Genomic DNA, 25,528 nt, shown 5'->3' with positions numbered 1-25,528 from the left:
TGCACATGCATCTTTTCGTAGACGCGCACGTTGTTTTCTGCCAAACGACAAGTTATGCATGTACATGCTGCTTTTGGCAGAGCGCGCACGTGCATTTCTGCCAAACGACGTGCCAAGCACGCCCATGCTGCTCTTTTCAGCACACGCGCATCGATTTGTGGTAAACCATTTGTTAAGCGTGCACACGCCTATTAGGGTAGACGCGCACCTTGTTTTCTGCCAAACCACAATCAAAGCATGCACATGTTGCTTTTGGCAGAGCGCGCACGTGGATTTATTCGAAACCACGTGCTAAGCACGACTTGCTGCTCTCTTCAGCACACGCGCATCGATTTGTGGTAAACAACTTGTTAAGGATGCACATGCATATTTCGGTAGACGCGCACGTTGTTTTCTGCCAAACCACAAGGTATGCATGCACATGCTCCTTTTGGCAGAGCGCGCATGTGGATTACCACCAAACCCCTTGCTAAGCACGCCCATGCTGCTCTTTTCAGCACACGCGCATCGATTTGTGCCAAACCACTTTTTATGCATGCACATGCATCTTTCGGTAGACGCGCACGTTGTTTTCTGCCAAACCACAAGCTAAGCATGCACACGCTGCTTTTGGCAGAGCGCGCACGTGGATTTCTACCAAACCACGTGCCAAGCACGCCGATGCTGCTTTTTTCAGCACACGCGCATGGATATGTGCCAAAGCACTTGTTAAGCATGCACATGCATCTTTTGGTAGAGCGCGTACGTGAATTTCTGCCAAACGACGTGCCATGCACGCCCATGCTGCTCTTTTCAGCACACGCAGATCGATTTGTGGTAAACCACTTGTTAAGCATGCACATGCATCTTTCGGTAGACGGGCACGTTGTTTACTGCCAAACCACAAGCCAAGCATGCACATGCTGCTTTTGGCAGAGCTCGCACGTGGATTTCTACCAAACCACGTGCTAAGCAGGCCCATGCTGCTCTTTTCAGCACACGCGTGTCGATTTGTGCCAAACCACGTGTTAAGCATGCATAAGCATCTTTTGGTAGACGCGCACGTTGTTTTCTGCCAAACCAAAAGTTAAGCATGCACATCCTGCTTTTTGCAATGCGCGCATGTGGATTTATTCCAAACCACGTGCTAAGCACGCGCTTGCTGCTCTCTTCAGCACACACGCATCGATTTGTGGTAAACAACTTGTTAAGGATGCACATGCATATTTCGGTAGACGCGCACGTTGTTTTCTGCCAAACCACAAGGTATGCATGCACATGCTCCTTTTGGCAGAGCGCGCATGCGGATTACTACCAAACCCCTTGCTAAGCACGCCCATGCTGCTCTTTTAACACACGCGCATCGATTTGTGCCAAACCACTTTTTAAGGATGCACATACATCTTTCGGTAGACGCGCACGTTGTTTTCTGCCAAACAACAAGTTATGATGCACATGCTGCATTTGGCGAGCGCGCATGTGAATTTCTACCAAACCCCGTCCTAAGCACGCCCATGCTGCTCTTTTCAGCACACGAGCATAGATTTCTTCCCAACCACTTGTTAAGCAGGCACATGCATTTTTCGGTAGACGCGCACGTTGTTTTCTGCCAAACCGCAAGCTAAGCATGCACATGCAGCTTTTGGCAGAGCGCGCACGTGGATTTCTGCCAAACACGTGCTAAGCACGTCCATGCTGGTCTATTCAGCACACGAGCATCGATTTGTGGCAGACCACTTGTTAAGCATGCACATGCATCTTTCGGCAGGCGCGCACGTTGTTTTCTGCAAAACCACAAGCTAAGCATGCATATGCTGCTTTTGGCAGAGTGCGCAATTGGATTCCTACCAAACCACGTGCTAAGCTTGCCCATGCTGCTCTTTTCAGCCCACGCGCATGGATTTCTGCCAAACCATTTGTTAAGCATGCACATGTATCTTCCCGTAGATGCGCATGTTGTTTTCTGCCAAACCACGATTTATGCATGCACATGCTGCTTTTTGCAGAGCGCCAATGTGGATTTCTACCAAACCACGTGCTAAGCACGCCCCTGCTGCTCTTTACAGAACACGCGCATCGATTTGTCGTAAACAACTTGTTAAGCATGCACATGCATCTTTCCGTAGAAGCACACGTTGTTTTCCGCCAAACCACAAGCTAACCATGCACTCGCAGCTTTTCGCAGAGCGCGCACGTGGATTTCTACCAAACCACGTGCTAAGCATGCCCATGCTGCTCTTTTGAGCACACGCGCATGTATTCGTGCCAAACCATTTGTTAAGCATGCTGATGCATCCTTCCGTAGATGCGCACGTTGTTTTCTGCCAAACCACAAGCTAAGCATGCACATGGTGCTTTTGTCAGAGCGCGCACGTATATTTCGGCCAAACGACATGCCAAGCACGGCCTTGCTGCTCGTTCCAGCACACGCACATCGATTTGTGGTAAACCACTTGTTAAGCATGCACATGCATCTTTTGTAGACGCGCACGTTGTTTTCTGCCAAACCACAAGTTAAGCATGCGCATCCTGGTTTTGGCAGAGTGCGCGCGTGGATTTCTGCCAAATGACGTGCAAAGGATGCCCATGCTGATCTTTTCAGCACACGCGCATCGATTTGTGGTAAACCACTTGTTAAGCATGCACATCCATCTTTCGGTAGACGGGCACGTTGTTTACTGCCAAACCACAAGCCAAGCACGCACATGCTGCTTTTGGCAGAGCTCGCACGTGGATTTCTACCAAACCACGTGCTAAGGAGGCCCATGCTGCTCTTTTCAGCACACGCGCATGGATTTGTGCCAAACCATTTGTTAAGCATGCACATGCGTCTTTCGGTAGACGCGCACGTTGTTTTCTGCCAAACCACAAGCTAAGCATGCATACGCTGCTTTTGACAGAGCGTGCACGTGGATTTCTACCAAACAATGTACTAAGCCCGCCGTTGCTGCTCTTTTCAGCACACTCGCATGGATTTGGGCCAAACCAATTGTTAAGCATGCACGTGCATCTTTCCGTAGAAGCGCACGTTGTTTTCCACCATACCACAAGCTAAACATGCACATGCAGCTTTTGGCAGAGCGCGCAGATGGATTTCTGCCAAACACGTGCTAAGCACGCCCATAATGCTCTTTTCAGCACACGCGTATCGATTTGTGCCAAACCACGTGTTAAGCATGCATATGCATCTTTTGGTAGACGCGCACGTTGTTTTCTGCCAAACCAAAAGTAAAGCATGCACATCCTGCTTTTGGCAATGCGCGCATGTGGATTTATTCCAAACCACGTGCTAAGCACGCGCTTGCTGCTCTCTTCAGCACACACGCATAGATTTGTGGTAAACAACTTGTTAAGCATAAATATGCATATTTCGGTAGACGCGTACGTTGTTTTCTGCCAAACCACAAGGTATGCATGCACATGCTCCTTTTGGCAGAGCGCGCATGTGGATTACTACCAAACCCCATGCTTAGCACGCCCATGCTGCTCTTTTAACACACGCGCATCGATTTGTGCCAAACCACTTTTTAAGCATGCACATACATCTTTCGGTAGACGCGCACGTTGTTTTCTGCCAAACCACAAGTTATGATGCACATGCTGCATTTGGCGAGCGCGCATGTGAATTTCTACCAAACCCCGTCCTAAGCACGCCCATGCTGCTCTTTTCAGCACACGAGCATAGATTTCTTCCCAACCACTTGTTAAGCATGCACATGCATTTTTCGGTAGACGCGCACGTTGTTTTATGCCAAACCGCAAGCTAAGCATGCACATGCAGCTTTTGGCAGAGCGCGCACGTGGATTTCTGCCAAACACGTGCTAAGCACGTCCATGCTGGTCTATTCAGCACACGAGCATCGATTTGTGCCAAACCACTTCTTAAGCATGCACATGCATCTTTCGGTAGGCGCGCACGTTGTTTTCTGCAAAACCACAAGCTAAGCATGCATATGCTGCTTTTCGCAGTGCGCCATTGTGGATTACTACAAAACACCATGCTAAGCAGGGCTATGCTGCTCTTTTCAGCACACGCGCAGCGGTTTGTGCGTAACAACTTGTTAATGCACATGCATCTTTCCGCAGAAGCGCACGTTGTTTTCTGCCAAACCACAAGCCAAGCATGCACATGCTGCTTTAGGCAGAGCCCGCACGTGGATTTCTACCAAACCACGTGCTAAGCATGCCCATGCTGCTCTTTTCAGCACACGCGCATGGATTTGTGCCAAACCATTTGTTAAGCATGCACATGCATATTTCCGTAGCCGCGCACGTTGTTTTCTGCCAAACCATATGTTATGCATGCACATGCTGCTTTTGGCAGAGCGCGCATGTAGATTTCCACCAAACCACGTGCTAAGCACGCCCTTGCTGCTCGTTTCAGAACACGCGCATCGATTTCTCGTAAACAACTTGACAAGCATGCACATGCATCTTTTGGTAGAAGCGGACGTTGTTTTCTGCCAAACCTCAAGTTAAGCATGCACATGCTCCTTTTGGCAGAGCACGCACGTGGATTTCTGCCAAACGACGTGGCAAGCACACCCACGCTACTCTTTTCAGCACACGTGCATCGATTTGTGGTAAACCACTTGTTAAGCTTGCACATGCATCTTTTCGTAGACGCGCACGTTGTTTTCTGCCAAACCAGAAGTTATGCATGTACATGCTGTTTTTGGCAAAGCGCGCATGTGGATTTCTGCCAAACCATGTGCTAAGTACGTCCTTGCTGCTCTTTTCATCACACGCGCATCAATTTGTGCCAAACCACTTGTTAAGCATGCACATGCATCTTTCGGTAGACGCGCACCTTGTTTTCTGCCAAACCACAAGCTAAGCATGCACATGCTGCTTTTGGCAGAGCGCGCACGTGAATTTCGGCCAAACGACATGCCAAGAACGCCCATGCTGCTCTTTTCAGCACACGCGCATCGATTTGTGGTAAACCACTTGTTAAGCATGCACATGCAACTTTTGGTAGACGCGCACGTCGTTTTCTGCCAAACCACAAGTTATGCATGCACATCCTGCTTTTGACAGAGCGCGCACGTGGATTTCTGACAAACGACGTGCCAAGCACGCCCATGATGATCTTTTCAGCACACGCGCATTTATTTGTGGTGAACCACTTGTTAAGCATGCACATGCATCTTTTGGTAGATGCGCACGTTGTTTTCTGCCAAACTACAAGTTATACATGCACATGCTGCTTTTCGCAGAGCGGCAACGTAGATTACTACCAAACCCCGTGCTAAGCACGCCCATGCTGCTCTTTTCAGCACACGCGCATCGATTTGTGCCAAACCACTTTTTAAGCATGCACATGCATCTTTCGGTAGACGCGCACGTTGTTTTCTGTCAAACCACAAGTTATGATGCACATGCTGCATTCGGCAAAGCGGGCATGTGGATTTCTACCAAACCACGTGCTAAGCACCCCCGTGCTGCTCTTTTCAGCACACGCGCATCGATTTGTGTCAAACCACTTGTTAAGCATGCACATGCATCTTTCGGTAGACGCGCACGTTGTTTTCTGCCAAACCACATGTTATGCATGCACATGCTGCTTTTGGCAGAACGCGCATGTGGATTTCTACCAAACCAGGTGCTAAGCACACCCTTGCTGCTCTTTACAGAACACGCGCATCGATTTGTCGAAAACAACTTGTTAACCATGCACATGCATCTTTTGGTAGAAGCGGACATTGTTTTCTGCAAAACCTCAAGTTAAATGTGCACATGCTCCTTCTGGCAGAGCGCGCACGTGGATTTCTGCCAAACGACGTGGCAAGCCCGCCCACGCTGCTCTATTCAGCACACGTGCATCGATTTGTGGTAAACCACTTGTTAAACGTACACATGCATCTTTCCGTAGACCCGCACGTTTTTTTCTGCAAAACCATAAGTTTTGCATGCACATGCTGTTTTTGGCAAAGCGCGCATGTGGATTTCTGCCAAACCATGTGCTAAGTACGCCCTTGCTGCTCTTTTCAGCACACGCGCATCGGTTTGTGGTAAACAACTTGTTAAGCATACACATGCATATTTCGGTAGACACGCACGTTTTCTTCCAAACCACCAGGTATGCATGCACATGCTGCTTTTGGCAGAGCACGCATGTGGATTTCTACCAAACCACGTGCTAAGCACGCCCATGCTGCTCTTTTCAGCACACGCGCATCAATTTGTGCCAAGCCACTTGTTAAGCATGCACATGCATCTTTCGGTAGACGCGCACCTTGTTTTCTGCCAAACCACAAGCTAATCATGCACATGCTGCTTTTGGCAGAGCGCGCACGTGGATTTCGGCCAAACGACATGCCAAGCACGCCCATGCTGCTCGTTCCAGCACACGCACATCGATTTGTGGTAAACCACTTTTTAAGCATCCACATGCATCTTTTGTTGACGCGCACGTTGTTTTCTGCCAAACCACAAGTTAAGCATGAGCATCCCGGTTTTGGCAGAGCGCGCACGTGGATTTCTGACAAACGACGTGCCAAGCACGCCCATGATGATCTTTTCAGCACACGCGCATTGATTTCTGGTGAACCACTTGTTAAGCATGGACATGCATCTTTTGGTAGATGCGCACGTTGTTTTCTGCCAAACTACAAGTTATACATGCACATGCTGCTTTTCGCAGAGCGCCAACGTGGATTACTACCAAACCCCGTGCTAAGCACGCCCATGCTGCTCTTTTCAGCACACGAGCATAGATTTCTTCCCAACCACTTGTTAAGCAGGCACATGCATTTTTCGGTAGACGCGCACGTTGTTTTCTGCCAAACCGCAAGCTAAGCATGCACATGCAGCTTTTGGCAGAGCGCGCACGTGGATTTCTGCCAAACACGTGCTAAGCACGTCCATGCTGGTCTATTCAGCACACGAGCATCGATTTGTGCCAAACCATTTGTTAAGCATGCACATGCATCTTTCGGTAGACGCGCACGTTGTTTTCTGCCAAACCACAAGCTAAGCATGCATACGCTGCTTTTGACAGAGCGCGCACGTGGATTTGTACCAAACCACGTGCCAAGCACGCGAATGCTGCTCTTTTCAACACACGCGCATGGATATGTGCCAAAGTGCTTGTTAAGCATGCACATGCATCTTTCCGTAGAAGCGCACGTCGTTTTCTGCCAAACCACATGCTAAGTATGCACATGCTGCTTTTGGCAGAGCGTGCACGTGGATTTCTACCAAACAATGTACTAAGCCCGCCGTTGCTGCTCTTTTCAGCACACTCGCATGGATTTGTGCCAAACCAATTGTTAAGCATGCACGTGCATCTTTCCGTAGAAGCGCACGTTGTTTTCCACCATACCACAAGCTAAACATGCACATGCAGCTTTTGGCAGAGCGCGCAGATGGATTTCTGCCAAACACGTGCTAAGCACGCCCATAATGCTCTTTTCAGCACACGCGTATCGATTTGTGCCAAACCACGTGTTAAGCATGCATATGCATCTTTTGGTAGACGCGCACGTTGTTTTCTGCCAAACCAAAAGTAAAGCATGCACATCCTGCTTTTGGCAATGCGCGCATGTGGATTTATTCCAAACCACGTGCTAAGCACGCGCTTGCTGCTCTCTTCAGCACACACGCATCGATTTGTGGTAAACAACTTGTTAAGCATAAATATGCATATTTCGGTAGACGCGCACGTTGTTTTCTGCCAAACCACAAGGTATGCATGCACATGCTCCTTTTGGCAGAGCGCGCATGTGGATTACTACCAAACCCCATGCTAAGCACGCCCATGCTGCTCTTTTAACACACGCGCATCGATTTGTGCCAAACCACTTTTTAAGCATGCACATACATCTTTCGGTAGACGCGCACGTTGTTTTCTGCCAAACCACAAGTTATGATGCACATGCTGCATTTGGCGAGCGCGCATGTGAATTTCTACCAAACCCCGTCCTAAGCACGCCCATGCTGCTCTTTTCAGCACACGAGCATAGATTTCTTCGCAACCACTTGTTAAGCATGCACATGCATTTTTCGGTAGACGCGCACGTTGTTTTCTGCCAAACCGCAAGCTAAGCATGCACATGCAGCTTTTGTCAGAGCGCGCACGTGGATTTCTGCCAAACACGTGCTAAGCACGTCCATGCTGGTCTGTTCAGCACACGAGCATCGATTTGTGCCAAACCACTTCTTAAGCATGCACATGCATCTTTCCGTAGGCGCGCACGTTGTTTTCTGCAAAACCACAAGCTAAGCATGCATATGCTGTTTTTGGCAGAGTGCGCACGTGGATTCCTACCAAACCACGTGCTAAGCTTGCCCATGCTGCTCTTTTCAGCCCACGCGCATGGATTTCTGCCAAACCATTTGTTAAGCATGCACATGTCTCTTCCCGTAGATGCGCATGTTGTTTTCTGCCAAACCACAATTTATGCATGCACATGCTGCTTTTTGCAGAGCGCACATGTGGATTTCTACCAAACCACGTGCTAAGCACGCCCCTGCTGCTCTTTACAGAACACGCGCATTGATTTGTCGTAAACAACTTGTTAAGCATGCACATGCATCTTTCCGTAGAAGCACACGTTGTTTTCCGCCAAACCACAAGCTAACCATGCACACGCAGCTTTTCGCAGAGCGCGCACGTGGATTTCTACCAAACCACGTGCTAAGCATTCCCATGCTGCTCTTTTGAGCACACGCGCATGTATTTGTGCCAAACCATTTGTTAAGCATGCTGATGCATCCTTCCGTAGATGCGCACGTTGTTTTCTGCCAAACCACAAGCTAAGCATGCACATGGTGCTTTTGTCAGAGCGCGCAAGTGGATTTCGGCCAAACGACATGCCAAGCACGCCCTTGCTGCTCGTTCCAGCACACGCACATCGATTTGTGGTAAACCACTTGTTAAGCATGCACATGCATCTTTTGTAGACGCGCACGTTGTTTTCTGCCAAACCACAAGTTAAGCATGCGCATCCTGGTTTTGGCAGAGTGCGCGCGTGGATTTCTTCCAAATGACGTGCAAAGGATGCCCATGGTGATCTTTTCAGCACACGCGCATCGATTTGTGGTAATCCACTTGTTAAGCATGCACATGCATCTTTTGGTGGATGCGCACGTTGTTTTCTGCCAAACCACAAGTTATGCATGCATATGCTGCTTTTCGCAGTGCGCCATTGTGGATTACTACAAAACACCATGCTAAGCAGGGCTATGCTGCTCTTTTCAGCACACGCGCAGCGGTTTGTGCGTAACAACTTGTTAAGCATGCACATGCATCTTTCCGTAGAAGCGCACGTTGTTTTCTGCCAAACCACAAGCCAAGCATGCACATGCTGCTTTAGGCAGAGCCCGCACGTGGATTTCTACCAAACCACGTGCTAAGCATGCCCATGCTGCTCTTTTCAGCACACGCGCATGGATTTGTGCCAAACCATTTGTTAAGCATGCACATGCATATTTCCGTAGACGGGCACGTTGTTTTCTGCCAAACCACATGTTATGCATGCACATGCTGCTTTTGGCAGAGCGCGCATGTAGATTTCCACCAAACCACGTGCTAAGCACGCCCTTGCTGCTCGTTTCAGAACACGCGCATCGATTTGTCGTAAACAACTTGACAAGCATGCACATGCATCTTTTGGTAGAAGCGGACGTTGTTTTCTGCCAAACCTCAAGTTAAGCATGCACATGCTCCTTTTGGCAGAGCACGCACGTGGATTTCTGCCAAACGATGTGGCAAGCACACCCACGCTACTCTTTTCAGCACACGTGCATCGATTTGTGGTAAACCACTTGTTAAGCTTGCACATGCATCTTTTCGTAGACGCGCACGTTGTTTTCTGCCAAACCAGAAGTTATGCATGTACATGCTGTTTTTGGCAAAGCGCGCATGTGGATTTCTGCCAAACCATGTGCTAAGTACGTCCTTGCTGCTCTTTTCATCACACGCGCATCAATTTGTGCCAAACCACTTGTTAAGCATGCACATGCATCTTTCGGTAGACGCGCACCTTGTTTTCTGCCAAACCACAAGCTAAGCATGCACATGCTGCTTTTGGCAGAGCGCGCACGTGAATTTCGGCCAAACGACATGCCAAGAACGCCCATGCTGCTCTTTTCAGCACACGCGCATCGATTTGTGGTAAACCACTTGTTAAGCATGCACATGCAACTTTTGGTAGACGCTCACGTCGTTTTCTGCCAAACCACAAGTTATGCATGCACATCCTGCTTTTGGCAGAGCGCGCACGTGGATTTCTGACAAACGACGTGCCAAGCACGCCCATGATGATCTTTTCAGCACACGCGCATTGATTTGTGGTGAACCACTTGTTAAGCATGCACATGCATCTTTTGGTAGATGCGCACGTTGTTTTCTGCCAAACTACAAGTTATACATGCACATGCTGCTTTTCGCAGAGCGCCAACGTAGATTACAACCAAACCCCGTGCTAAGCACGCCCATGCTGCTCTTTTCAGCGCACGCGCATCGATTTGTGCCAAACCACTTTTTAAGCATGCACATGCATCTTTCGGTAGACGCGCACGTTGTTTTCTGCCAAACCACAAGTTATGATGCACATGCTCCTTCTGGCAGAGCGCGCACGTGGATTTCTGCCAAACGACGTGGCAAGCCCGCCCACGCTGCTCTATTCAGCACACGTGCATCGATTTGTGGTAAACCACTTGTTAAACGTACACATGCATCTTTCCGTAGACCCGCACGTTTCTTTCTGCAAAACCATAAGTTTTGCATGCACATGCTGTTTTTGGCAAAGCGCGCATGTGGATTTCTGCCAAACCATGTGCTAAGTACGCCCTTGCTGCTCTTTTCAGCACACGCGCATCGGTTTGTGGTAAACAACTTGTTAAGCATACACATGCATATTTCGGTAGACACGCACGTTTTCTTCCAAACCACCAGGTATGCATGCACATGCTGCTTTTGGCAGAGCACGCATGTGGATTTCTACCAAACCACGTGCTAAGCACGCCCATGCTGCTCTTTTCAGCACAAGCGCATCAATTTGTGCCAAGCCACTTGTTAAGCATGCACATGCATCTTTCGGTAGACGCTAACCTTGTTTTCTGCCAAACCACAAGCTAATCATGCACATGCTGCTTTTGGCAGAGCGCGCACGTGGATTTCGGCCAAACGACATGCCAAGCACGCCCATGCTGCTCGTTCCAGCACACGCACATCGATTTGTGGTAAACCACTTTTTAAGCATCCACATGCATCTTTTGTAGACGCGCACGTTGTTTTCTGCCAAACCACAAGTTAAGCATGAGCATCCCGGTTTTGGCAGAGCGCGCACGTGGATTTCTGACAAACGACGTGCCAAGCACGCCCATGATGATCTTTTCAGCACACGCGCATTGATTTCTGGTGAACCACTTGTTAATCATGGACATGCATCTTTTGGTAGATGCGCACGTTGTTTTCTGCCAAACTACAAGTTATACATGCACATGCTGCTTTTCGCAGAGCGCCAACGTGGATTACTACCAAACCCCGTGCTAAGCACGCCCATGCTGCTCTTTTCAGCACACGCGCATCGATTTGTGCCAAACCACTTTACAAGCACGCACATGCATCTTTCGGTAGACGCGCACGTTGTTTTCTGCCAAACCACAAGTTATGATGCACATGCTGCTTTCGGCAAAGCGGGCATCTGAATTTCTACCAAACCACGTGCTAAGCACGCCCGTGCTGCTCTTTTCAGCACACGCGCATCGATTTGTTCCAAACCACTTGTTAAGCATGCACATGCATCTTTCGATAGACGCGCACGTTGTTTTCTGCCAAACCACAAGCTAAGCATGCACATGCTCCTTTTGGCAGAGCGCGGACGTGGATTTCTACCAAGCCACGTGCCAAGCATGCTCCTGCTGCTCTTTTCAACACACGCGCATGGATTTGTGCCAAACCACTTGTTAAGCATGCACATGCATCTTGGGTTTGTATCAAACCACTTGTTAAGCATGCACATGCATCTTTCCGTAGAAGCGCACGTTGTTTTCTGACAAACCACATGCTAAGCATGCACATGCAGCTTTTGGCAGAGCGCGCTCGTGGATTTCTTCCACACACGTGCTAAGCACGCCCATACTGATCTTTTCAGCACACGCGTATCGATTTGTGCCAAACCACTTGTTAAGCATGCACATGCATCTTTCTGTAGACGCGCACATTGTTTTCTGCCAAACCACAAGCTAAGCATGCACATGTGGCTTTTCGCAGAGCGCGCACGTGGATTTCTACCAAACCACGTGCTAACCATGCCCATGCTGCTCTTTTCAGCACTCGCGCATGGATTTGTGCCAAACCATTTGTTAAGCATGCTCATGCATCTTTCGGTTGACGCGCACGTTGTTTTCTGCCAAACCACAAGCTAAGCATGCACATGCTCCTTTTGTCAGAGCGCGCACGTGGATTTCTGCCAAACGACGTGCCAAGCACGCCCATGCTGATCTTTTCAGCACACGCGCATAGATTTGTGGTAAACCACTTGTTAAGCATGCACATGCATCTTTTGGTAGATGCGCACGTTGTTTTCTACCAAACCACAAGTAATGCATGCACATGCTGCTTTTCGCAGAGCGCCATTGTGGAATACTACAAAACACCATGCTAAGCAGGGCCATACTGCTCTTTTCAGCACACACACATCGGTTTGTGCCAAACCGCTTGTTAATCATGCATATGCATCTTTCGGTGGACGCGCACGTTGTTTTCTGCCAAACCACAAGTTAAGCATGCACATGGTGCTTTTGGCAGAGCACGCACGTGGATTTCTACCAAACCACGTGCTAAGCACGCCCATGCTGCTCTTTTCAGCACACGCGCATGGATTTTTGCGACACCACTTGCTAAGCATGCACATGCATCTTTTAGTAAACGCGCACGTTGTTTTCTGCCAAACCACATGCTAAGCATGCACATGCTGCTTTTGTCAGAGCGCGCACGTGGATTTCGGCCAAACGACGTGGCAAGCACGCCCACGCTGCTCTTTTCAGTACACGTGCATCGATTTGTGGTAAACCACTTGTTAAGCGTGCACATGCATCTTTTCGTAGACGCACACGTCGTTTTCTGCCAAACCACAAGTTATGCATGCACATCCTGCTTTTGGCAGAGCGCGCACGTGGACTTCTGACAAACGACGTGCCGAGCATGCCCATGATGATCTTTTCAGCACACGCGCATTGATTTGTGGTGAACCACTTGTTAAGCATGCACATGCATCTTTTGGTAGATGCGCACGTTGTTTTCTGCCAAACTACAAGTTATACATGCACATGCTGCTTTTCGCAGAGCGCCAACGTGGATTACTACCAAACCCCGTGCTAAGCACGCCCATGCTGCTCTTTTCAGCACACGCGCATCGATTTGTGCCAAACCACTTTTTAAGCATGCACATGCATCTTTCGGTAGACGCGCACTTTGTTTTCTGCCAAACCACAAGTTATGATGCACATGCTGCTTTCGGCAAAGCGGACATGTGGATTTCTACCAAACCACGTGCTAAGCACCCCCGTGCTGCTCTTTACAGCACACGCGCATCGATTTGTGCCAAACCACTTGTTAAGCATGCACATGCATCTTTCGGTAGACGCGCGCGTTGTTTTCTGCCAAACCACAAGTAATGCATGCACATGCTGCTTTTCGCAGAGCGCCATTGTGGATTACTACAAAATACCGTGCTAAGCAGGGCCATGCTGCTCTTTTCAGCACACACGCATCGCTTTGTGCCAAACCGCTTGTTAATCATGCACATGCATCTTTCGGTAGACGCGCACGTTGTTTTCTGCCAAACCAAAAGTTAAGCATGCACATGGTGCTTTTGGCAGAGCGCGCACGTGGACTTCTGACAAACGACGTGCCAAGCACGCCCATGATGATCTTGTCAGCACAAGCGCATTGATTTGTGGTGAACCACTTGTTAAGCATGCACATGCATCTTTTGGTAGATGCGCACGTTGTTTTCTGCCAAACTACAAGTTATACATGCACATGCTGCTTTTCGAAGAGCGCCAACGTGGATTACTACCAAACCCCATGCTAAGCACGCCCATGCTGGTCTTTTCAGCACACGCGCATCGATTTGTGCCAAACCACTTTTTAAGCATGCACATGCATCTTTCGGTAGACGCGCACGTTGTTTTCTGCCAAACCACAAGTTATGATGCACATGCTGCTTTCGGCAAAGCGGGCATGTGGATTTCTACCAAACCACGTGCTAAGCACCCCCGTGCTGCTCTTTTCAGCACACGCGCATCGATTTGTGCCAAACCACTTGTTAAGCATGCACATGCATCTTTTGGTAGATGCGCACGTTGTTTTCTGCCAAACTACAAGTTATACATGCACATGCTGCTTTTCGCAGAGCGCCAACGTGGATTACTACCAAACCCCGTGCTAAGCACGCCCATGCTGCTCTTTTCAGCACACGCGCATCGATTTGTGCCAAACCACTTTTTAAGCATGCACATGCATCTTTCGGTAGACGCGCACTTTGTTTTCTGCCAAACCACAAGTTATGATGCACATGCTGCTTTCGGCAAAGCGGACATGTGGATTTCTACCAAACCACGTGCTAAGCACCCCCGTGCTGCTCTTTTCAGCACACGCGCATCGATTTGTGCCAAACCACTTGTTAAGCATGCACATGCATCTTTCGGTAGACGCGCGCGTTGTTTTCTGCCAAACCACAAGTAATGCATGCACATGCTGCTTTTCGCAGAGCGTCATTGTGGATTACTACAAAATACCGTGCTAAGCAGGGCCATGCTGCTCTTTTCAGCACACACGCATCGCTTTGTGCCAAACCGCTTGTTAATCATGCACATGCATCTTTCGGTAGACGCGCACATTGTTTTCTGCCAAACCACAAGCTAAGCATGCACATGTTGCCAATGGCAGAGCGCGCACGTGGATTTCTACCAAACCACATGCTAAGCACGCCCATGGAGCTCTTTTCAGCACAGGCGCATCGATTTCGCCAAACCACTTGTTAAGCATGCACATGCATCTTTCCGTGGAAGCACACGTTGTTTTCTGCCAAACCACAAGTTATGTATGCACCTGCTGCTTTTGGCAGAGGGCGCATGTGGATTTCTACCAAACCACGTGCTTAGCATGCCCATGCTGCTCTTTTCAGCACACGGGCATCTATTTGTGGTAAACCACTTGTTAAGCATGCACATGCATCTTTCGGTAGTGGCGCATGTTGTTTTCTGCCGAACCATAAGCTAAGCATGCACATTTAGCTTATGGCAGAGAGCGTACGTAGATTTCTACCAAACCACGTGCTAAGCAGGCCCATGCTGCTTTTTTCTGCACACGCGCATGGATTCGTGCCAAACCTATTGTTAAGCATGCACATGCATCTTTCCGTGGACGCGCACGTTGTTTTCTGACAAACCACAAGTTATGCATCCAGATGCTGCTTTTGGCAGAGCGCGCATGTGGATTTCTACCAAACCACGTGCTAAGATTGCCCATAGTGCTCTTTTCAGCACACGCGCATCGATTTGTGCTAAACCACTTGTTAAGCATGCACATGAATCTTTTGGTAGACGCGCACGTTGTTTTCTGCCAAACCACAAGTTATTCATGCACATGCCGCTTTTGGTAGAGCGCACAAGTGGATTTCTTCCAAACCACGGGCTAAGCACGCCCATGCTGCTCTTTTCAGCACACGCGCATCGATTTGTGCCAAACCACTTGTTAAGCATACACATGCATCTTTTGGAAGATGCGCACGTTGTTTTCTGCCAAACCACAAGTTACGCATGCACATGCTGCTTTTGGCAGAGGGCGCATGTGGATTTCTACCAAACCACGTGCTAATCATGCCCATGCTGCCCTTTTCAGCACACGCGCATCTATTTGTGCCAAAACACTTGCTAAGCATGCACATGCATCTTTTAGTAGACGCGCACGTTGTTTTCTGCCAAACCACATGCTAAGCAAGCACATGCTGCTTTTGGCAGAGCGCGCACGCGGATTTTTGCCAAACGACGTGCCAAGCACGCCCATACTGCTCTTTTAAGCACACGCGCATGCACTTGTGCCAAACTACTTGTTAAGCGTGCACATGCATCTTTTGGTAGACGCGCATGTTGTTTTCTGCCAAACCACTTGCTAAGCATGCACATGCAGCTTTTGGAAGAGCGCGCACGTGTATTTCTACCAAACCACGGACTAAGCCCGCCCATGCTGCTCTTATCAGCACACGCGCATCGATTTGTGCCAAACCACTTGTTAAGCTTGCACATGCATCTTTCGGTAGACGCGCTCGTTGTTTTCTGCCAAAGCACAAGCTAAGCAAGCACATGCTGCTTTTGGCAGAGCGCGCACGCGGATTTTTGCCAAACGACGTGCCAAGAACGCCCATACTGCTCTTTTAAGCACACGCGCATGGACTTGGGCCAAACTACTTGTTAAGCGTGCACATGCATCTTTTGGTAGACGCGCATGTTCTTTTCTGCCAAACCACTTGCTAAGCATGCACATGCAGCTTTTGGAAGAGCGCGCACGTGTATTTCTACCAAACCACGGACCAAGCCCGCCCATGCTGCTATTTTCAGCACACGCGCATCGATTTGTGCGAAACCAATTGTTAAGCATGCACATGTATCTTTCAGTAGACGCGCACGTTGTTTTCTGCCAAACCACAAGATATGCATGCACATGCTGCTTTTAGGTGAGCGCGCAAGTGGATTTCTACCAATACACGTGCTAAACACGCCCATTATGCTCTCTTCAGCATACGCGCATTGATTTGTGGTAAACCACTTGTTAACCATGCACATGCATCTTTCTGTAGACGCGCACATTGTTTTCTCCCAAACCACAAGCTAAGCATGCACATGCTGCTTTTGGCAGAGCGCGCACGTGGAATTCTGCCAAACCACGTGCCAAGAACGCCCATGCTGCCCTTTTAAGCACACGCGCATCGATTTGTGGTAAACCGCTTGTTAAGCATGCACTTGCATCTTTTGGTAGACGCGGACGTTGTTTTCTGCCAAACCACAAGCTAAGCATGCACACGTTGCTTATGGCAGAGAGCTTACGTGGATTTCTACCAAACCACGTGATAAGCAGGCCCTTGCACTATTTTCAGCACACGCGCATGGATTAGTGCCAAACCTATTGTTAAGCATGCACATGCATCTTTCCGTTGACGCACACGTTGTTCTCTGCCAAACCACAAGGTATGCATCCACATGCTGCTTTTGGCAGAGCGCATATCTGGATTTCTACCAAGCCACGTGCTAAGCCAGCCTTAGCTGCTCTTTTCAGCACACACGCATCAATTTGTCGTAAACAACTTGTTAAGCACGCGCATGCGTCTTTTGGTAGACGCGGACGTTGTTTTCTGCCATACCACAAGTTAAGCATGCACATGCTGCTTTTGGCAGAGCGCGCACGTGGATTTCGGCCAAACAACGTGGCAAGCACGCCCATGCTGCTCTTTTCAGCACACGCGCATCGATTTTCGGTAATCCACTTAGTAAGCATGCACATGCATTTTTTGGTAGACGCGCACGTTCTATTCTGCCAAACCACAAGTTAAGCATGCACATCCTACTTTTGGCAGAGCTCGCACTTGGATTTCTGCCAAACCACGTGCCAAGCACCCTCATGCTGCTCTTTTCAACAGACGTGCATGGATTTGTGCCAAACCACTTGTTAAGCATGCACATGCATCTTTTGGTAGACGGGGACGTTGTTTTCCGCCAAACCACAAGCTAATCATGCACATGCTGCTTTTGGGAGAGCGCGCCCGTGGATTTCTGCCAAACACGTGCTAAGCACGCCCATGCTGCTCTTTTCAACACACGCGCATCGATTTGTGCCACACCACTTGTTAAGCATGCACATGCATCTTTCGATAGACGCGCACGTGTTTTTCTGCCAAACCACAAGCTAAGCATGCACACGTTGCTTATGGCAGAGAGCGTACGTGGATTTCTACCAGACCACGTGCTAAGGAGGCCCTTGCACTATTTTCAGCACAGGCGCATCGATTTGGCCAAACCACTTGTTAATCATGCACATGCATCTTTTGGTAGACGCGGACGTGGTTTTCTGCCAAACCACAAGTTATGCATGCACATGCTGCTTTCGGCAGAGCGCGCATGTGGATTTCTACCAAACCACGTGCTAGGAACGCCCTTGGTGCTCTTTTCAGCACACGCGCATCGATTTCTGGTAAACCACTTGTTAAGCATGCAGACGCATCGTTTCGTAGAAACGTACGTTCTTTTCTGCCAAACCACATGCCAAGCGTGCACATGCCGCTTTTAGCAGAGGGCGGATGTGGATTTCTACCAAACCACGTGCTAAGCACGACCATGCTCTTCTTTTCTGCACAGGCGCATCGATTTGTCGTAAACAACTTGTTAAGCATGCACATGCATCTTTTGGTAGACGCGGACGTTGTTTTCTGCCAAACCACAAGTTAAGCATGCACATGCTGCCTTTGGCAGAGCGCGTACGTGGATTTCTGCCAAACCACGTACTAAGCACGCCCATGCTGCTCTTTTCAGCACACGCGCATCGATTTGTGCCAAACCACTTGCTAAGCACGCACATACATCTTTTAGTAGACGCGCACGTTGTTTTCTGCCAAACCACATGCTAAGCATGCACATGCAGCTTTTGGAAGAGCGCGCACGTGTATTCCTGCCAAACGACGTGCCAAGCACGCCCATGCTGCTCTTTTCAGCACACGCGCATCGATTTGGTCAAACCACTTGTTAAGCATGCACATGCATCTTTCGGTAGACGCGCACGTTGTTTTCTGCCAAACCACAAGCTAAGCAAGCACATGCTGCTTTTGGCAGAGCGCGCAAGCGGATTTTTGCCAAACGACGTGCCAAGCACGCCCATGCTGCTCTCTTAAGCACACGCGCATGGACTTGTGCCAAACTACTTGTTAAGCGTGCACATGCATCTTTTGGTAGACGCCCATGTTGTTTTCTGCCAAACCACTTGCTAAGCATGCACATGCAGCTTTTGGAAGAGCGCGCACGTGGATTTCTGCTAAACGACGTGCCAAGCACGCCCATGCTGCTCTTATCAGCACACGCGCATCGATTTGGTCAAAGCACTTGTTAAGTATGCACATGCATCTTTCGGTAGACGTACACGTGGTTTTCTGCCAAACCACAAGATATGCATGCACATGCTGCTTTTAGGTGAGCGCGCAAGTGGATTTCTCCCAATACACGTGCTAAAGACGCCCATCATGCTCTCTTCAGCACACGCGCATTGATTTGTGGTAAACCACTTGTTAAGCATGCACATGCATCTTTCTGTAGACGCGCACATTGTTTTCTCCCAAACCACAAGCTAAGCATGCACATGCTGCTTTTGGTAGAGCGCGCACGTGAAATTCTGCCAAACCACGTGCCAAGCACGCCCATGCTGCTCTTTTCAGCACACGCGCATCGATTTGTGGTAAACCGCTTGTTAAGCATGCACTTGCATCTTTTCGTAGACGCGGACGTTGTTTTCTGCCAAACCACAAGTTAAGCATGCACGTGCTGCTTTTGGCAGAGCGCGCACGTGACTTTCTCCCAGCCCTCGTGCTAAGCACGCCCATGCTGGTCTTTTCAGCACACGCGCATCGAATTGTGCCAAACCACTTGTTAAGCTTGCACATGCATCTTTCGGTAGTCACGCCCGTTGTTTTCTGCCAAACCACAAGCTATGCATGCACATGCTGCTTTTGTCAGAGCGCGCATATGTATTTCTACCAAACAACATGCTAAGCACGCCCATGCTGCTATTTTCAGCACACGCGCATCGATTTGTGCGAAACCAATTGTTAAGCATGCACATGTATCTTTCAGTAGACGCGCACGTTGTTTTCTGACAAACCACAAGCCAAGAATGCACATGCTGCTTTTGGCAGAACGCGCACGTTGATTTCTGCCAAACGACGTGCCAAGCACGCCCATCCTGCTCTTTTCAGCACACGCGCATCGATTTGTGGTAAACCACTTGTTAAGCATGCACATGTATCTTTTGGTAGACGCGGACGTTGTTTTCCGCCAAACCACAAGCTAATCATGCACATGCAGCTTTTGGCAGAGCGCGCACCTGGATTTCTGCCAAACACGTGCTAAGCACGCCCATGCTGCTCTTTTCTGCACATGCGCATCGACTGTGCCACACCACTTGTTAAGCATGCACATGCATCTTTCGGTAGACGCGCACGTTGTTTTCTGCCAAACCACAAGCTAAGCATGCACACGTTGCTTATGGCAGAGAGCGTACGTGGATTTCTACCAAACCACGTGCTAAGCAGGCCCTTGCACTATTTTCAGCACACGCGCATGGATTTGTGCCAAACCTATTGTTAAGCATGCACATGCATCTTTCCATAGACGGGCACGATGTTTTCTGCCAAACCAGAAGGTATGCATCCACATGCTGCTTTTGGCAGAGCGCATATCTGGATTTCTACCAAACCACGTGCTAAGCACGCCCTAGCTGCTCTTTTCCGCACACACGCATCAATTTGTCGTAAACAACTTGTTAAGCACGCACATGCGTCTTTTGGTAGACGCGGACGTTGTTTTCTGCCATACCACAAGTTAAGCATGCACATGCTGCTTTTGGCAGAGCGCGCACGTGTATTTCGGCCAAACAACGTGGCAAGCACGCCCATGCTGCTCTTTTCAGCACACGCGCATCGATTTTCGGTAATCCACTTAGTAAGCATGCACATGCTTTTTTTGGTAGACGCGCACGTTCTATTCTGCCAAACCACAAGTTAAGCATGCACATCCTACTTTTGGCAGAGCTCGCACTTGTATTTCTGCCAAACCACGTACCAAGCACCATCATGCTGCTCTTTTCAACAGACGTGCATGGATTTGTGCCAAACCACTTGTTAAGGATGCACATGCATCTTTCAGTAGACGCGCACGTTGTTTTCTGCCAAACCATAAGTTATGCATGCACATGCTGCTTTTCGCAGAGCGCGCATGTGGATTTCTAGCAAACCACGTGCTAGGAACGCCCTCTCTGCTCTTTTCTGCACGCGCGCATCGATTTGTCGTTAACAACTTGTTAATCATGCACATGCATCTTTTGTAGACGCGGACGTTGTTTTCTGCCATACCACAAGTTATGCATGGACATGCTGCTTTCGGCAGAGCGCGCATGTGGATTTCTACCAAACCACGTGCTAGGAACGCCCTTGGTGCTCTTTTCAGCGCACGCGCATCGATTTCTGGTAAACCTCTTGTTAAGCATGCAGACGCATCTTTTCGTAGAAACGTACGTTCTTTTCTGCCAAAGCACATGCTAAGCGTGCACATGCCGCTTTTAGCAGAGCGCGGATGTGGATTTCTACCAAACCACGTGCTAAGCACGACCATGCTCTTCTTTTCTGCACAGGCGCATCGATTTGTCGTAAACAACTTGTTAAGCATGCACATGCATCTTTTGGTAGACGCGGACGTTGTTTTCTGCGAAACCACAAGTTAAGCATGCACATGCTGCCTTTGGCAGAGCGCTTACGTGGATTTCTGCCAAACGACGTGCCAAGCACGCCCATGCTGCTCTTTTCAACGTACTCGCAACGATTTGCTGTAAACCACTTGTTAAGCATGCACATGCATCTTTTGGAAGACGCGCACGCTGTTTTCTGTCAAACCACAAGTTATGTATGCACATGCTGCTTTTCGCGGAGCGCGCATGTGTATTCCTACCAAACCATGTGCTAAGCACGCCCATGCTTCTCTTTTCAGCACACGCGCTTCGATTTGTGGTAAACCACTTGTTAAGCATGCGCATGCATCTTTTGGTAGACGCGGACGTTGTTTTCTGCCAGACCACAAGTTAATCATGCACATGCTGCTTTTGGCAGAGCGGGCACGTCGATTTCTACGAAACGACCTACTAAGCACGCCCATGCTGCTCTTTTCAGCACACGCGCATGGATTTGTGCCAAACCTATTGTTAAGCATGCACATGCATCTTTCCGTAGACGCGCACGTTGTTTTCTGCCAAACCACAAGTTATGCATCCAGATGCTGCTTTTGGCAGAGCGCGCATGTGGATTTCCACCAAACCATGTGATAAGCACGCCCTTGCTGCTCTTTTCAGCACAGGCGCATTGATTTGTAGTAAACAACTTGTTAAGCACGCACATGCATCTTTTGGTAGACGCGGACATTGTTTTCTGCGATACCACATGCTAAGCGTGCACATGCTGCTTTTAGCAGAGCGGGCATGTGGATTTCTACCAAACCACGGGCTAAGCACGCCCTTGCTGCTCTTTTCAGCACAGGCGCATGGATTTTTGCCAAACCACTTGTTAAGGATGCACATGCATCTTTCAGTAGACGCGCACGTTGTTTTCTGCCAAACCATAAGTTATGCATGCACATGCTGCTTTTCGCAGAGCGCGCATGTGGATTTCTAGCAAACCACGCGCTAGGAACGCCCTCTCTGCTCTTTACAGCACACGGACATGGATTTGTGCCAAACCACTTGTTAAGGATGCACATGCATCTTTCAGTAGAAGCGCACGTTGTTTTCCGCCAGACCACAAGTTAAGCATGCACATGCTGCTTTCGGCAAAGCGGGCATGTGGATTTCTACCAAACCACGTGCTAAGCACCCCCGTGCTGCTCTTTTCAGCACACGCGCATCGATTTGTGCCAAACCACTTGTTAAGCATGCACATGCATGTTTCCGTGGAAGCGCACGTTGTTTTATGCCAAACCACAAGTTATGCATGCACCTGCTGCTTTTGGCAGAGGGTGCATGTGGATTTCTACCAAACCACGTGCCCGTGCTGCTCTTTTCAGCACACGCGCATCAATTTGTGGCAAACCGCTTGTTAAGCATGCACATGCATCTTTGGTAGACGCGCACGGTGTTTTCTGCCAAGCCACAAGTTACGCATGCACATGCTGCTTTTAGGTGAGCGCGCATGTGGATTTCTACCAATACACCTGCTAAGCACGCCCTTTATGCTCTCTTCAGCACACGCGCATCGATTTGTGGTAAACCACTTGTTAAGCATGCACATGCATTTTTCGGTAGACGCGCACGTTGTTTTCTGCAAAACTACATGTTATGCATGCACATGCTGCTTTTGGGAGAGCGCGCATGTGGATTTCTACCAAACCATTTGCTAGGATCGCCCTAGCTGTCGTTTTCAACACACGCGCATTGATTTGTGCCAAACCACTCTCTAAGCATGCACATACATCTTTTGGTAGACACGCACGTTGTTTTCAGCCAAACTCCAAGTTAAACATGCACATGCTGCTTTTGGCAGAGCGCGCACGTGGATTTCTGCCAAACGACGTGCCAAGCACACCCATGCTGCTCTTTTCAACACACGCGCATCGATTTGTGGTAAACCACTTGTTAAGCATGCACATGCATCTTTCGGTGGACATGCTCATTGTTTTCTGCCAAACCACAAGCTAAACATGCACATGCTGCTTTTGGCTGAGCGCGCACGTGGATTTCTGCCAAACGACGTGCCAAGCACGCCCATGCTGCTCTTTTCAGCACACGCGCATCGATTTGTGGTAAACCACTTCTTAAGCATGCATATGCATCTTTTGGTAGACGCGGGCGTTGTTTTCTGCCAAACCACAAATTAAGCATGCACATGCTGCTTTTGGCAGAGCGCACACGTGGATTTCTACCAAACCACGTGCTAAGCACGCCCATGCTGCTCTTTTCAGCACAGCTGCATCGATTTGGCCAAACCACTTGTTAAACATGCACATGCATCTTTCGGTAGACGCGCACGTTGTTTTCTGCCAAACCACAAGTTATGCATGCACATGCTGCTTTTGGCAGAACAGGCGTGTGGATTTCTACCAAACAACGTGCTATGCACGCCCATGCTGCTATTTTCAGCGCAAGATCATCGATTTGTGCCAAACCACTTGTTAAGCAAGCACATGCATCTTTCGGTAGACGCGCACGTTGTTTTCGGACAAACGACGTGCCAAGCACGCCCATGCTGCTCTTTTCAGCACACGCGCATCGATTTGTGGTAAACCACTTGTTAAGCATGCACATGCATCTTTTGGTAGAAGCGGATGTTGTTTTCTGCCAGACCACAAGTTAAGCATGCAGATGTTGCTTTTGGCAGAGCGGGCACGTCTATTTCTACCAAACCACCTACTAAGCGCGCCCTTGCTGCTGTTTTCAGCACACGCGCATGGATTTGTGCCAAACCTATCGTTAAGCATGCACAGAGATCTTTCCGTAGACGCGCACGCTGTTTTCTGCCAAAGCACAAGTTATGCATCCACGTGCTGCTTTGCGCAGAGCGCCCAATTAGTTTTATACCAAACACCGTCCTACGCACGCCCATGCTGCTCTCTTCAGCACACGCGCATCCATTTGTGCCAAACCACTTGTTAAGCATGCACATGCATCTTTCGGCAGGCCGTCACGTTGTTTTCTGGCAAACCACAAGTTATGATGCACATGCTGCTTTTGGCGGAGCGCGCACGTGGATTTCTACCAAACCACGTGCTAAGCACGCCCATGCTGCTCTTTTCAGTACAGGTGCATCGATTTGGCCAAACCACTTGTTAAACATGCACGTTCATCTTTCGGTAGACGCGCACGTTGTTTTCTGCAAAACCAAGTTTTATGCATGCACATGCTGCTTTTGGTAGAGCACGCGTGTGGATTTCTACCAAACCACTCACTAAGCACGCCCATGCTGCTATTTTCAGCGCACGCGCATCGATTTGTGCCAAACCACTTGTTAAGCATGCACATGCATCTTTTGGTAGAAGCGGATGTTGTTTTCTGCCAGACCACAAGTTAAGCATGCAGATGCTGCTTTTGGCAGAGCGGGCACGTCGATTTCTGCCAAACCACCTACTAAGCACGCCCTTGCTGCTGTTTTCAGCACACGCGCATGGATTTGTGCCAAATAACTTGTTAAGCATGCACATGCATGTTTCCGTGGAAGCGCACGTTGTTTTCTGCCAAAGCACAAGCTAACCATGCACATGCTGCTTTTGGCAGAGCGCACATGTGCATTTTTACCAAACCACGTGCTAAGCACGCCCATGCTGCTCTTTTCAGCAGACGCGCATCGATTTGTGCCAAACCACTTGCTAAGCATCCACATGCATCTTTCGGTAGACGCGCACGTTGTTTTCTGCCAAACCACAAGTTATGCATGCACATGCTGCTTTTGGTAGAGCGCGCATGTGGATTTCTACCAAACCACGGCCTAAGCACGCCCATGCTGTTCTTTTCAGCACAGGCGCATCTATTTGGCCAAACAACATGTTAAGCATGCACATGCATCTCTCGGTAGACGCGCACGTTGTTTTCTGGCAAACCACAAGTTTGCATGCACATGCTGCTTTTGGCGGAGCGGTCACGTGTATTTCTACCAAACCATGTGCTAAGCACGCCCATGCTTTTCTTTTCAGCACACGCGCATCGATTTGTGGTAAACCACTTGCTAAGCATCAACATGCATCTTTCGGTAGACGCGCACGTTGTTTTCTACCAAACTACAAGCTAAGCATACACATATTG

This window comes from Dermacentor variabilis, chromosome 3 (genome assembly GCF_050947875.1).
Source record: "Dermacentor variabilis isolate Ectoservices chromosome 3, ASM5094787v1, whole genome shotgun sequence".
NCBI classification, from domain to species: Eukaryota; Metazoa; Arthropoda; class Arachnida; order Ixodida; family Ixodidae; genus Dermacentor; species Dermacentor variabilis.
The sequence above is the reverse complement of the archived record's forward strand: the minus strand, read 5'-3'. Positions refer to the sequence as shown.